Raw genomic sequence first — 14,379 nt, forward strand, 5'->3', positions numbered from 1 at the left:
GGAACGGCCCCTCGTGGGGGGGTGACAGCAGGCCGGGGATCTAGCAGGGGGAGACTGCTGTGGGCCGGGCTGGGAGTCTGGGCTCTCCCCTCCGCTGTCTGGGGCGGGCCTCTCCTCTCGGGAACCCAGGGCCTTCACAGAGGCTCGTAGGACTTGCTGCACTGCCCAGCGCGGCCAGCGCTCGGGAGGTAGGGGGGAGGGCCGGGGACAGGAAGAGAGCTCTTCATAAACCAGAGACCGAAGAGGTGAGGTCCGGGCAAGACGGTGGTGGTAGGGCCTTTCCCCGGGGACAGGTGAGTGAGTGTGTGTTAAGTCAGATGGTAACTGAACAAGGCTTCCAGGTGAGGGGGGCATCCAGGGTGGGGGGCAGGCGGCCCCCGTGCCCCCCAGCTGCTTCCCATTTCTTGAGGGGGCAGGGCGGGGGGGGGGGCCGCAAATGTTTTTTTTTTTTTAATTTTTTTTTTTCAACGTTTATTTATTTTTGGGACAGAGAGAGACAGAGCATGAATGGGGGAGGGGCAGAGAGAGAGGGAGACACAGAATCGGAAACAGGCTCCAGGCTCTGAGCCATCAGCCCAGAGCCCGACGCGGGGCTCGAACTCACGGGCCGCGAGATCGTGACCTGGCTGAAGTCGGACGCTTAACCGACTGCGCCACCCAGGCGCCCCACCGCAAATGTTCTTTAACACGGGCAGCAGGCTGTGTCCTTGGTTGTGCGTGGCGCCCCCTGTAAGCTGGGCCTCGGTCGCCCACGTGCTGCCGTAGGGGAGGCGGCCCCTCCCTCCGGGTGCTTTGGGGACAGAAGCCGCTGCTGTGTGCAAGGGGCCACCCACTGGGACAGCGGCCAGCAGTGTTCTCTGGGTGTCCCCCGAGTGCCGGGCCCTGCTCCGGCTGGACCCGTGCACACGGCCTCGCCACAGAGTCCCCTCCACCCGAGGTCAGCTCGTGTGCCCCTTCTTCCTGACGGGCTGTGCGCGGGCCTGTTGCCTTACCGAGTGTCCTGTGGAGGGCTGACATTCGTCGTGCGGGCAGGAGGATGGTGGGGAGACCGCGAGCTGTGTGCAGATCCACGGGGGGAGAGTGCGTGGAAAGCGCCTTTGAAGCAAACACGGGCACAGGCAGGGCACCAGCTGGCACCGCTCCTCTCACAGGGGGAGACTGCAAGCGGACTCCGGGCCGCCCGTCCTCCTGTTTGCCTCCGCCCTGCCCCGGGCCCCTGCGTACTCCCTTCCCCCCTGCCCCACGGCCTCGCCCCAGCCAGGATCAGATACGGCCTTTGTCTTCATGCCTCGCCGCTCCCTCTCAGGGAGAAAGGCCTCCGTGTCTGGGAACACTGACAGTCCAGGGGACCCCGGGGGGCAGGGCTCCCGCCTTTTCTCTGAATCTGTTGCCACTGTCCTCTGCCGCCTGCCCTGTGCCTGGGCACCGCATCGCGGTGAAATTGCAGGGGCCACCCGGGAGGCTTCTGCCTTCTCGGGTCCCCGCCTTCCGGGGAGGAGAGGAAACAGAGCGGAACACGTGCCTCCTGGAGAGGCAGTGAGGAGGCCGGGCGGGGGGCCGTGAGCCTCAGGAACAGGGTGAGGCTTCCTGGCCGGCTCCCCCCAGCTGCCACCGAGACCAGCCGGGGGGTGCCACGGGGCGCCGGGGCCCCTGGCAGCCCGTGCCCGGTGGCTGTGGCCACGTGGGCTGCGTGGATCCCCTCCCAGGGGCGGGAAGGTGCCCTGCCAACTAGGGTAAGGCAAACCGCGGGCCTCGGTGTGGACGACAGAGGGCTAGAGCAGCTTCAAGTCACTCCACTAACACCTGCCTCTGACGCAGCGTGCTGGACGGCTAAGCACGCGCCCGCCTCTACCCGCCTGGTCCTGGCAGTCGCGGGTGAAGACATTGAGGCCCCGAGGGGCGGCTCGCCTGTGCACAGCCACATTGCCGTTGAGGCGGTACAGCCCGGAGGTTAGGAGGACGCCCTTGGACACCAGAAGACCCAGAACTTAATCCTGTTTTCCCGTCGTAGCGCCATAAGTAAGACGAGGTTGATTGCTTGCCGCGTAATGGGGAGTGTTGAGGATTCCGTGAGACAGTCCGTGTACAGTGACGCGCGTCCTGTCTGGAACGTTCATTCGCCCGTTCAGCAGGTGTGAATCGGATGCCGCCTTGGTGCGGGCGCGGTGCTACCCGCTGGGCCCACAAGAGTGGGTGCAGCAGACGGGGACCCTGTGCTCCTGGAGCAGAGACTGTCTGCACGGCCCGAGGGGCACCCTGTGCACAAAGCATCATGTGAAAGGCGGCTAGAAAAAAGTGGCAAAGGGGCGCCTGGGTGGCGCAGTCGGTCGAGTGTCCAGCTTCCGCTCAGGTTGTGATCCCGCGGTTCGTGAGTTCGAGTCCCAGATGGGGTCAACGCAGAGCCTGCTTCGGATCTCTGCCCCCCGTCTCTCTGCCCGTCCCCGGTGTGTTCGCTCTCAAAAATAAGCTTAAACACGAAGGGGCATAGCCAGAGGTGAACCCCCTGCTGTCTGCCTCCATTGCTGGGTGTGACATTCTCCCTGGAAGAAGAGGAGTTCCTCTGCACCGTCCTGGGGGACCCACGCCAGGCAGCGTCCATCCTTTCTGGATACCCGGCTCAATGGGAAGTAGGCCAACTGGATGGTAGTAAAGCTTCTAGAAACCGTAACACTCATTGTTATTCATCTCGTATCCTTAAAGTACCAGGCGCTTTTTCTGGGCGCTGAGGATATAGCAGTGAGCAAAATGTGTGTGTGTGTGTGTGTGTGTGTGTGTGTGTGTGTGTGTATTTCTACCCTCACAGATCTTTTAAGGCTTCGTGTCAGGGAAGGAGACGATAAACAAATTAATACATAAAATAAAAGGTAACTTGGATATTGATATGCGCTATGGGAGTAGTAACACAAGAGAAGGGGCTTCCGGAATGTCGTGGGCAGTTGTGCAATTTTAAGTGATGTGGTTTGGTAGGAACTCACTCAGAAGGTGGTACTTGACACAAGGTCTGAAGGAGGGAAGGGAACAGACATACCAGGGGGAAGCGTTCCCGGAAGAAAGAACAGTAAATGCAAAGGTCCTGAGGTTGGAGGGTCCCTGCTGCGTTTGAGGAAATCCAGTATAAATGTACCAAAGTGAGCAAGGGAACGAGTGGTAGAAACAAGGTGTGTGTGTGTGTGTGCACACGTGTGTGCATATACAACATGCACGTGCACGCAAATTGTGAGGGGCCACACATACGCCCTGTAGTTCTGATACTAACCATCCAGAGTTAGCTCAGACTCCACGTGTTCAGGGCACAGCCCCAGCCAGGGTGGGATCCCAGGCCACCTCCTGAGCACCCTTCTGACCGCGGCCCCCTCAGGGGCCAGGAATGGCTCTAACTTGGCAAAGTGCCTTCCTTACAGCTCCTCTAGAAAGGACACAGATCGGGACCAACCCGATGAGGAGAGGAGCCCCCACTGCCCTCCCTGCAGAATCAGGCCATCACCCTCCCGGCACACAGAAGAGTTCACCAACTGGAAAGTTCCCCTGAGCCTCAGTGTCCAGTGTTTATTGGGGTTTGGTGAGTGAATCACCGGCCCCACAATGGAACCCACTGAACCCTCTTCCTCTCCTGGGTCTCAGCAGGTCAAGCCGGTGTCTGTGGCCTGGAGCCCCAGCCCACCGACCCCGTGGCTGGTCCACCAGCAGTCCCAGCCCCCACCCAGACTCACTTCCTTAGCACAAACCCAGGTGTGGTCCAAGAGCCCAAAGACACCCTTATCACTGGGGAAGTTCCAAGACTCGAGAGCCTCTGTCCCAGGACCCCAGGACCAGGACCAGACAAGTGGTTAGGGGACAAGAACCTTGAAGGAATCACAAGGACCCGGGTTTTCACTTCGAATGAGATGGGAAGTCAGCGCTGGGTTCTGAGACCTAATTTCTGTGTTAACAGGGTCACTCTGGCTGCTGTGTTGTGAACAGACTGTGTGCGGACAGGGGACCCATCCGGTGGCTCCTACGGACGGGGCTCGTCTCTGGAATTATTTGAGGAATAGAACCAGCAGGATGCACTGATGGAGGGGAAGCAGTAGGAGAGAGGAAGGGAAGGGCAGAGAACGGAGCTTGTCTTGAGGACCCGGAGGAAGAGGGTGGTCTTTGCTGCGGGGCCCAGGTTTGGGGGAGGAAGATGAGGAGCTCCGTTTTGGAGGGAAGTGGGAGATGCCCGTGGGACACACAAGTGCAGCCGTGAAATGAGTGTCTTGGCCGAAGCGGCCGGAGCTGGGTGCGGGGGGGAGGTCTGAGCTGGCTGGAGGCGGTGGGTGTGCGCCCGGTAAACTCGGCAGGGAGCGAGGGCAGAGGGGACCACAGCAGGCACAGGACCAGGGTGAGCCCCGGGAGAGCGCCAGGCCGCCAAGCCCCGGGGGCAGCGGCCGGCCGTGCCAGATGCTGCTGGTCCGTGCAGCAAGGTGGGAGCCAAGGTGAGGGTAGATGTTGGATTTAGCCGCTTGGGGGTCCTTGGTGACCTTGACCCCGGAAACCGTGGCGTGGGGCCCCGGGAGGAGAGCCCCGCGTGCAGGAGCTCGTGGTTTGCTGTGAGTAGAGAAGCGGGGCGGGAGCCGGGCCAGCGGAGGACACCCAGCCGGCGTGTGCGCAGGGCCCGTGGGGAGGAAACAGCAGTTTAAGAACGCGGGCTGTCTGGTCACGAGAAGAGGAGACTCTGGGGCACGTCATAACTCTGCTCACATGCTTGAAGCACTGTCATGTGGAGGAGAATTAGATTCATTTTATGTGACTCCAGAGAGAGGAACCAGCCCCGGCGGTTAGAGGCCGCGGATGGGTGGGGGGGGAGGGGGGCCTGTAGGGCTGCCGAAGAGAGAATTTGTGCACCTGCTCGTTGACTCGCTGAAGACAGCCATGGTGCGTGCCTACTGTGTGCATGACACTGGCCTGGGCGTCCGGGGTCGAGCCCTGCGGGGGACTCAGCCCCTCGGGCTGGCGGGGAGGGCAGACCCCGGGGGGACTCAGGCAGAGAGAGGTCAGGCTGTGCGGGGGAGCCGTGAAGGCTCATGGAGGCCGGTCACCTTCCGATGACTGAGAACCTGTTTGGCTTCAATAAATGAGGCTTAAAAAGGTACTTGAACCTCAGTTATCAGATACATTTTCTGGATGGCTAGGCCGTGTAGTTACAGCCTTAATAACAACGAGGGCTGAGAGCTGGGTGCCGCTTTGTCGTTTACGGAGCACACGTGATCCCGCCCAGATCGCTCTGCTGTCCCTGTTTTCTAGTTGGGTGAACTGAGGCTCAGCGCGGTGAGCCTTGCCTGAGGTTGTAATTGCTACAGAGCCGGGGCCACAGCCACGTTCCCGAGTCCCCGGTCCCCTGTGCACGTCCTTCCCGGAGCGGCCAGGGGCTCGGCCACACTGGTTATAACCTGCTCTGACCCGCGCACACAAGTGTTTCAGGGCCAGGGTTCGGGTGTCCTGTGGAATGTTCCATAAGCCGTGCCCCCTCCCCGGTGTGGCTCCCACAAAAATGATGTGCTCTGAGTGAGCTGGCAGGTCCCTTCCTCTGCCCAGGACTTTCCTGCACCTCCCCCGGCCCCGACCCTCCCTTTCTCTTGACCAAGAGATCTCTGGAGCCCAAGAGCAACCTAGCCCTGAGCTTCCGCGGGCTTCCTCCACCAGCACTCCCGTCCTTGGCTCCTTGGTGTCGATGACACTTATCAGGTCCCCGAGATCAAAAAAGGTGAGGAATCCAAAAATGAAATAAGAAAGATGGAAGGATCAGGCAATCATCATCATCATCATCATCATCATCATCATAACAACTAAAACTTGCCTGGGGCTTCGTCTCTGTGAGGAAATACTGATATCACCTCCATTTTACAGACGAGGACACTGAGGCACAGAGACGTGAAGCACATGGTCCCAGGCTGCACAGCAGAGCTGGCTACTGACCAACTTAGCTCCTAGATGCGCCTCCCGTGAGAGGAAGAGGGGAGAAGCAGAGACCAGGAATGGTTTCCATCCAGCACGATTTTTCGAGCCTCCGGTGTACGAAGCCAGGAGGGAAGAAATAGATGTAGTTCCTGCCCCCAGTGAACCCACAGCTGCAGACTCACCCAGCATCAAAGCGGGAAGGGATCTCGGAGCTGTCGCCCAAAGTGGGACACAGAAAGGTGCAGAGAAACACCTAGAAGGAAAAGGGAACACACACCTTTGCTCGTGTACAAAAATAACATAAAACACACAAGTCAGCAGTTCAACACAGGCCCTGAACAGCCGTGACCGTGCATCTGTCACAGCCAATACACGTGCGGTGGGGCTGGGGCACAGTCCTCGCCCCGCAGCTGGAGGAGGAATTGCAGGGGTAAGAAATCTTATGACATTGACCACAAGCGCAGGAAGCATTTACTGCCTTTGAGAAAGAACGAGCGGGCTGGTTTGGGAGTGGAGCTCACTCTCGGGAGAGAGGCAGCAGAGATGCTAAGCCGTGTGGCACAAGCCCGGGGGTGCGGAGGGGGGGGCTATCAGGGAGAGCTTCTTGGAAGAGGGGGCATTTGCATGGCACAGAAGAAGAAAAACTTGGGTTAGCAAGTGAGGAGGCAGAAGGAATAAAAGGTATTTGTAGGGCGAGGTAGGAAGAGAAGATTAACTTTGGGGTTCAGTTCAATTCCACAAGCGTTAGTTGAGCGTCTACGAGGAGATGGGTGTCCTTGCTCAGTACAAGGCTGGATTACAAACAGCGTCTGTCCTGAGGTGCTTGTAGCTCAGTGCTTCTCAGTCCTAGGGCTGTAAGTACCCTGTGAGCTCAGTGCTGCGTGGGCTGGGGATCCGGGAAGGCTCCTGGGGCCCTGAGACTGAACTGCTCTTGGAGGAGGAAGAGGGGGGGAGCCCGGTGGCAGGGGAGGGGAGCATGCAAGTTGGAGGGCTGAGGCAGGATGGGCACGGAGACCCCTGGCATGCTGGGGTTTCTGCAAGGCGGAGTGCATGTCCTGGAGAACAGGAGACACTGTGGGAGCAGTGAGGTTGGCCGGGACCTAAGCTAATTTGAGCTTCGTCCGAGGTCACTGGGGAGCCACTGAAGGTTTCACACGGGGTGGTGATAGAGTTGTGTCTTAGGAAGATCATTCTGGCAACTGTGTGGAGAATGGATTTAAGGGGCGTGATCTGGAGGCGGGGGAACCAGTCAGGGGTGTTGCCATAGTCCAGGGAGAAAAGAGGGGGCTTCAGCGAGGGGAGTAGGTGTCGGGGACAGGGATAACCGAGACCTGTTGAGGAGGCGTGTCCGGTGCTGGCTGGCACGAGGTAAGCCAGGAGGGGTCCGCGGCGAGTGCCTGGTTTGGGTGCGGGCGGAGAAGTATTGGGGTCAGTGGGCAGAAGGACCAGGAAACCAGGCTGAAGGTGCTCGGGTCACAACGGCCACTGCCCGCTTGTGACGAGGGCTGGAGGCGCAGTCACAGCCCTCCTGGACTGAGCTGACCTCATGTTCCAGTGAGCACTCCCTGGGAGCCCCCGCTTGGGGGCCGTTGGCCGTATTTGAGGTTTAAAGCTGAAAATCAGTGTCTGGAGGTGGGGCTCGGGGAGAGGACTGTGTGTGGCTGGAGAGAACATCCAGAGCATCTGTCCGAGAGTTCTCGGGCCCCAGGGCCTTCGGCACCTGCCACGGGCAGTGCTCCTGGGCTCCAGCTCAGCCCCGCCTGCAGTCTCCCGGTGAGAGTAGAGGCTGAACCCCAATGCCCTCCGCCCCAGGTTCTGCAGGGGCCAGGGATGTCAGAGAAGGGGCTCGGAGGCTACCAGAAAGACGGGACGGGATCCCTGATTACAGCAGGAGCCACATGACCTTGGGAGGCCGCTCAGCCCTCAGAGTGCAACACCTTCAGTGTTCAAGGGACCTTTCTGGTGCTGGGGTAGAGCCTGCACCCGAGGCGCCCAGAGACACCAGAGCTGTGCTTCTGGCTTTGCTGGTGACCGTCACTGCACCTCTCTGGGCCTCGGGTTCCCCGCCTGTGAAATGAGAGGGTTGGTCTCTTCCGGCCGTGACGTTCCGAGACTTGGGAATGCGGTCGGACAGCGGCTGTCCAGCTGGCCCATCCTGCCCTCACCGTGTTCGATTTCCCAAAATTGTACCTTCTCCTGATTCCTTCCTGGCTGCCTCCCCTTCCTCCTGCTTCAGAGATGGACATGTGCTCAGCAGTGCTCAGAGCGGAGGCCTCTCTCCAGCCTTCAGTGCTGGCTGACGGCCCTCGGCTCTTTGATGGTGGCCCTGGGGGGGGGGGGGGGCCGGCGGGGCCGGGGGCCCCCAGACGGCCCGGTGCGGTGGTGAGGTTTGCTCACATTCACATTCTCCTGCGTTTGCGGTTGTCCTGCCTCTGAGCCCCTGCTCGTGCTGGTCCCTCTGCCTGGAAGGGCATCCTCTCCTTCCTGCAACAGGGAAGACACCACAGCCCTGACTCTGGCTCCTCCCCACCCCCTCGCCGCTGCCCCCCCCCCCCCCCCCCGTGGTCATCCACAGTTGCAAACAACGAGCTGTTCTTATCAGGGTTGGGTCACACCACAGATAACCTATTTTAGGGAGACGAGGAATGGCTGGTATTTTACGGTGTTGAGTGTGTGTGCCCCTCACGTCTGCCTCACAACTGAACACTGCCAATACCCGCCACGTGGCCACCCGGGCACCGACACTGGACTTCCGGTCACCTCCTCTTTGGGGGCCGCACAGACGCAGACTCTCTCTCCTCCCCCCTCCCAACCTCCCCTCCCTGACTCAGCCCCTCTCTTGCCTGCGCTTTCCCTGGGTTGGGTGCACAGCAGCCTTTCTCAAGTCCACCCTTGAGGCCCCCCCACCGTCCGGAGGATCAAGTCCACATGCCTCAGAATGACCTTGGATGGCCGCCAGGCCACCCCCACCACGCCTGCCTCTCTGGGATTCCCAGATCGGGGTCCACTGCCTGGCGACCCACACTGAGGACCATCCCCCTCCACTTCACGTTCTCCCAACCATTAAATCCTGTTGATTCTGCCTCTCCATGCATTTCAGATCTGTTCCATTTCTCTTTATCTGCTGTCTTAGTTCTGCGTGCTTATAACTTCTCTCCAGGAGCCGAGCCACAGCTCCCCCGGCTGCCGGCGGGGCTCTCCAAGCTTTACCCCTCTCAGCCGCTGTCACCGAATCCCAGGGCTGCCCTCCAGCTGGCAGGTAGAACGACACAGGGCCCGGCCCAGCCCGCTGGTGCTCTCTGTCCCGTCAGAACCGCGTGGAGAGGCCACGGTCCAGCAAAGACCCTGCCTCCCGGCCTTTGCTCACGTACATGCTCTTCCTGGAGGGTCTCCCCCACCCCCCGCGGTGGGCTTCCCCATCTGCTTGGTGGGCACCCCCCACTTTGCGAATCTTAGTCCCCGTGAAGCCTTCCTGGTGGCCAGCCGACCCCCCCAGGCCAAATCCACTCTCTCTCTGAGTCCATTGCACCCCTTCCGTACTTTATCACTGCAGGCGCCTGTAGCCCCGTGTTGCATTCACGTGTGAAGGTCTGTGCTCCCGTGGACATTCCTTGGGAGCAGGAGGTGGGTGGGATTCTGCTGCCTGCCTGCAGCCCCCAGCACAGTGGCTGACGCCTGGGAGGGTCAGGGTGCATTCAGGGTGGAGGGCGGGGGTGAACGAGTGCATTCAAGACCTGCCACAACCTGATCCCACGCTACGTGGCCTGTAATGTCCCACAAGCCGTACGAACGTGGAACCTGATAATTGCCACGCACATGGAACTTGCAAGTCCGTTTAAGGGGATTATCACTTTTGATCCTGACAGCCCTGCCCTTCGACAAATGCCCAGAGCTCCGGCCACGCCGGACTGGCCCCCACACACACCGCGCACTGCCCGGCCTTTGTCTTCGATGTCCTTTGTGCCCAGAATCGCTTTGTCTCTGTGCCTGCGGGTACGAGGCTTCATCTCGCCCCCTACGCAGACTCTTCCCCAAATCACTCTCTCCTCCCCAAATCACTCTCTCCTCTTCCCCACGATCAGGATTAATCATTTCTCTCCTAAACACCAAAGCCGATGACTGGCCTGAACCTTATCTTTAGCAAAAGCTATTTATTATAAATGCCTCAAGAGCAAGGCTGTGCCCCGTTAATCTCCTTATCTCCGTGGTGCTTAGTATAAACTCTGGCACACAGTAGGTCCCCGAGACTTACTGCTGATTCGCGTGGAATAGAATTGAGCGGAATTGTCCAGGCTTCAAAGTTCTTCCAGGTTTGGCCGGAAACAGAGGCAGAAAGCCATCAAGGTGGCAGGAACGGGCTGGAGGACCGAGGGCGGGCTGCCTCGGCTCTGCAGGACCCCTTCCGCAGAGGCCGTTGACGAGATTTCTTGCCGACCAGTTGCCTGTGGATGTTTGTGGAAGCGTCATTATCGCTATTATTTAATTTTTGATTCCCCCGGACGGCATGCTGACTGCTGTGCCCGTGGCCGAGCTAAGCCCGTGCCGGGAGCTCGTCTTGAGCGGCTCTCAGAGCTGTTCCTGGTCCCCAGAAACTCACTTGGGAAAGGCACAGGCTGGATTGGGGCGCTGGGGGGGGGGCAGGGGGGAGACCGCAGAGCGGGAGCCACACCGGTTCCGATTTCCAGCAGGAGTGCTGCTTGTCGCTACCGAAACCCGCGCCCGCCAACTCACTGGCAGAGTTCCTGGTCGCCCCTCTTCCTCCATCCTGTGCCGTTCACAGCTAACGTATATTTCATCGAGAGGTCCCTGCAGAGAGGCCCGTGCCCGGAGGCTGGGCCTACACTGACGGGGAAGGCAAGGCTCCTGACCGGTTTGCTGCTTCCGGTGTGCGTGGAGGCAGAGGTGATGGATGAGGCCCCCCCGCTTACCCAGAGTGCCTCCCCGCTCCTTCGTGGGCCCTCTCGATGCCCCCTGTCCCGTGTCCCCCCGCCTGCCCTGGCTCTGAGAGGGGGAGCTCGCCCCTGACTGTGCCACCTGCCCTCCCTTGAGTGCATGGGAAGGGGAAGCCCGGTGGTCGGCCTCAAGAAGGTGGGGGCAAGAGAGGGCTGGGCTCAGGAGTGGAGGGAGACTTCTCTGTTTCCTTCTGCACACCCACAGCTCACGTCCTTGGCTTGTGGGGCTCTAACAGAGCTGGGTTTCAAGGGACGGGCGGCCCGGGGCCCTGAAGGCAGGGGTCTGCTCAGCAGCCAAGGAGAAGCCCCCTCCGCGGGCAGCCACCCCCCGAGGCAGAAGCGACCGCCCCTCCCCGTGCCCTGGCTGCCCAAGCACCGTCTCGGGAATGCCAGCACGCCATTCGTCTGTGGGCCTGCAAATACTTTATTGGCATCTCGTGGTGTTGAAAGTCATGTAATTATGAGTAGAATTTATATGTCGCCAGGGTTGCCCGGGCGCCCTCCCTCCCTGCGCCTCCTTCCAGGCACTGCAAATACCGAAGGCTGGCTTAGAAAAGAATCAGACATACCCGCCTTTATGTCTATGCACCCTGTAGATAAGGTTTTAATTGAAAATTGGTTCCTCTGGTCCCTGCGCCTAATTACAAGCTGCCCACCCTGGCCCCGAGCACAGAGACCAGCCCAGCACCTGCAGGCGAGAGCGAGGCGGGTCCCTCGAGGGGGCGGGTCCGAGAGGGGCTGGGGGTGACTGGCAGCCTCCCTGTCCCCCCCTGTCCACCACCAGTGCCTTCTCGTTTCTTACCCAAGAGTCAGCGCTGCCCTGGCAGGCAGGGCTCTCCCTCCCCTCCCTCCTTCCTCCCGGTCCCGTGGCTGGCGACCTCGAGTGGGGACAGGACCCAGCTCGCAGCTGGCTTCCTCCTCCCTCTGCCTGGGCTGGGCCCGCCTGGAGGCCTCCCAGCCCACCCGGGACCCAGGGCCTCGTCTTCCCCAACCTGCTCTGGACCCTCCTCTCCCAGGAAGCCCCTGCAGCAGTGACCTTCCGGATCTCCTGCCCCTGTGTCCATCCTGTGGTGCAGGGGAGTGGGGGAAGGGCTCGGTCACGGGCTCCGTCAGCCTTCTCTGCTGGGGGCTCCTGGAAGCCCATCACCATGGGGTGGGAGAGTCAGGGGCCAGCTTGCTGCCCGGGTGGGCGCCCCTGGCCTCCGCCCCCACCCACCCTCTCAGCCGTGGTCACATGTCACTGCTGTCACATGTGGCTCTAACAATAACTCCCCGCCCGAGAGCAGGAGGAAAGATTCACTTCCCGGCTCCAGCGGGCGGCTGTGAAATATGATTTCTGAAGTGTTAATAATGCATCACGTTTGGATAGCACTTTACATCTTGCCGAGCGGCTGGCTGGGCTGCGGGGCCCGCTGCTGGCTTTGCTGCAGGCCTTCTCCTCGGCAACATGGGCCCGTGCCCTGCTGCCTCAGTTTCTCTTTCTGCCGCAGCAAAGGAAGCCTTCGGTCTTGGCCTTCTGCGGGAATCTGGGGGGGCCTCCCCTTGCCCTTTCCTTCTCCCGCGAAGCCCCCAGCACTGTCCCCTTCACTCGTGAAACTCTCATCAAGTGCCTGTTTTGTGCAGCACTACAACCTTGGACTTGGGGGGTGGTTGGGATGGAGATGTGCGTCCCTGCCCCCCACCCCCGCCCCGGCTTTCTTGTGTGTGGGGGTGTTGGCAGGCTGCCGGGGCTCCCAGGGGTCCCAGCCTGCTCACTTCTGTGGACCTGGAGGGGGAGCCCTGCCCTGTCTTTGGGCTGCTCAGAGCCACTAAGCCTTTAATGCCCCTGACCTCCCAAGGGCTGGAAATTCCAGCCTGCCCGCTGCAGCCTCTGCCTTTCACACGTGCGTATGATAAGGACCCCATCTCTTCGTAGCTTCCCAGGGCTTCTCACAGACCTAGAATATTCCCCTCTGTCCGTGTCACTGAGGCCTTTTCCACCTGTCATTCCAAAGGCTTGGGAAACCTCTCCCATTTCCCAGCCCGCGTTCACAGCCGCCACTCCCGGGAAGCCCTCCAGGAGTGATCTGAGGGAGAGAGAAGACGGGTAATGTTTCGCTGGGTTACCCCACGTTCCGCCACCGCTCCCACCCCTGACCTGCTGGAGAGCCCGTTACCGCCGGCTGTGCAGCATCCGCCCCTGAAAAGTATATGGAAATTCTATTTTTGTGAACTTACATTCATTTTTAGGAGATCTGGATTTCGGGTTTCTAGGGACCCTGCTCCACCACCACCGTCTGTCTGTGCAACATCTTTGGACCTCGGTGTCCTCGTCTGAAAACGAGGCTGTCGGAAAGGTGGTCACCAGGGCTGTCTGTAACACTCTTTGATGACACTCCTACTTCAAACGATTCCCTGGTGAATTATTAGGTAAAGAGAAGAAGCCCTTTGATAAGCATGTAGTTGCCTTCCAGCTGACTGAGGCCATCGAGCAAGTCGGGGGCTGTGTTTTCCGGGGCGGGGGGCTTGCCCGTGCTGTGATGGCCTCACAGATTGCTCCTGTCTTGGGCTGAGTCTGTGGTCTGTGGGTCGGGCCCGGAGTGGAAGCTCCCGGAGGGGCCGGGCCCGGGGCTCCGTAATTCTGTTTGCACTTTGTCCTGCACCCTGGGTGCCGACTGAGAGCTTCGAGGGGCTGGGGGGGAGGCGGGCGCTTCCCTGCCCCCGGCCCTTCTGACTCCCCTCACTTCTCGCTTCCTGGGAAGGCAGTTCCTCGCAAAGTTTTCCCAATGGGTTGTGCTGCTGCTGCTGCTGAGCTGACACCGTAGCTGACGAGTTATTAAAAATCCTTCATTACTATTCTGCACCGTCTCTCTCCCTCCTCCCTCCCTGCCCTGCCCCGGGCTTGCGGGGCCCGTGGCTGTCACTGAGAGATGCCTGGAGGCCCCTAGCCAGGCAGAGGCAGCCTTTTCCAGCCCCCGCCCCCCCACCAAAGTGCCATCCCCCCGACCCCCCGCAGAAGTGGCAGCTGGCCAGAGGTTCGCAGCTGGGCTCCTGATCCCCTTGAGGCAGGGCTTGGGGAGCTGGTGCGGGTGTGTGGGTGCTCGGGGGTCCTTATGTCAAGGGATGGCTGGAGACGGATCTGGGCTCTGGAGACACCTCCGAGGTGGGCCCGTGCCAGATGCCGCCTGGGGCCTGATGCCTCATCCCGGGGAGAAGGAGTGACAGGACAGCTCCATCATCCCGCTGCCTGAGCTGGGGGTCCAAACCGAGCTCATCCATCACATGTCCCAGTAATCAGGTTTGGTTGCAGCGAGAACAGAACATAATACTCAGCTCCCGTCCCAGCCTCAGTGATGGGTCCTCGGAGGAGAGCAGGAGGAGGAAGTAAAGGAGGAGGAGGGGGAGGGGAGGAGGGGGAGGAGGAGAAGCAGAAGGAGGAGGAGGAGGTGCAGGGGGAGGAGGAGGAGGGAGAGGAGGAGGAGGAGGGGGAGGAGGGGCCTGGAGGGAGAGGCCGTGCTCCAGAGTCAGG

The 14,379-nt window shown here is 60.6% G+C and overlaps 1 protein-coding gene across 5 annotated transcripts in view; it reads left to right on the forward strand.

The window, feature by feature from the left end:
- KIRREL1 (kirre like nephrin family adhesion molecule 1) overlaps positions 1-14,379 on the forward strand; it is a 99,074-nt gene that overhangs the window by 49,848 nt on the left and 34,847 nt on the right. The window contains exon 1 of one of the 5 annotated variants that reach the window (XM_053209768.1): positions 272-293. The exons of the other annotated variants lie outside the window; for them this stretch is intronic. The gene's annotated coding sequence lies outside the window, so the exon portion shown is untranslated. Of the gene's footprint in view, positions 1-271; positions 294-14,379 lie in introns of those variants that run through there. 5 annotated transcript variants of the gene reach the window in all.

Source organism: Acinonyx jubatus, chromosome E4 (genome assembly GCF_027475565.1).
Source record: "Acinonyx jubatus isolate Ajub_Pintada_27869175 chromosome E4, VMU_Ajub_asm_v1.0, whole genome shotgun sequence".
Taxonomy (NCBI): domain Eukaryota; kingdom Metazoa; phylum Chordata; class Mammalia; order Carnivora; family Felidae; genus Acinonyx; species Acinonyx jubatus.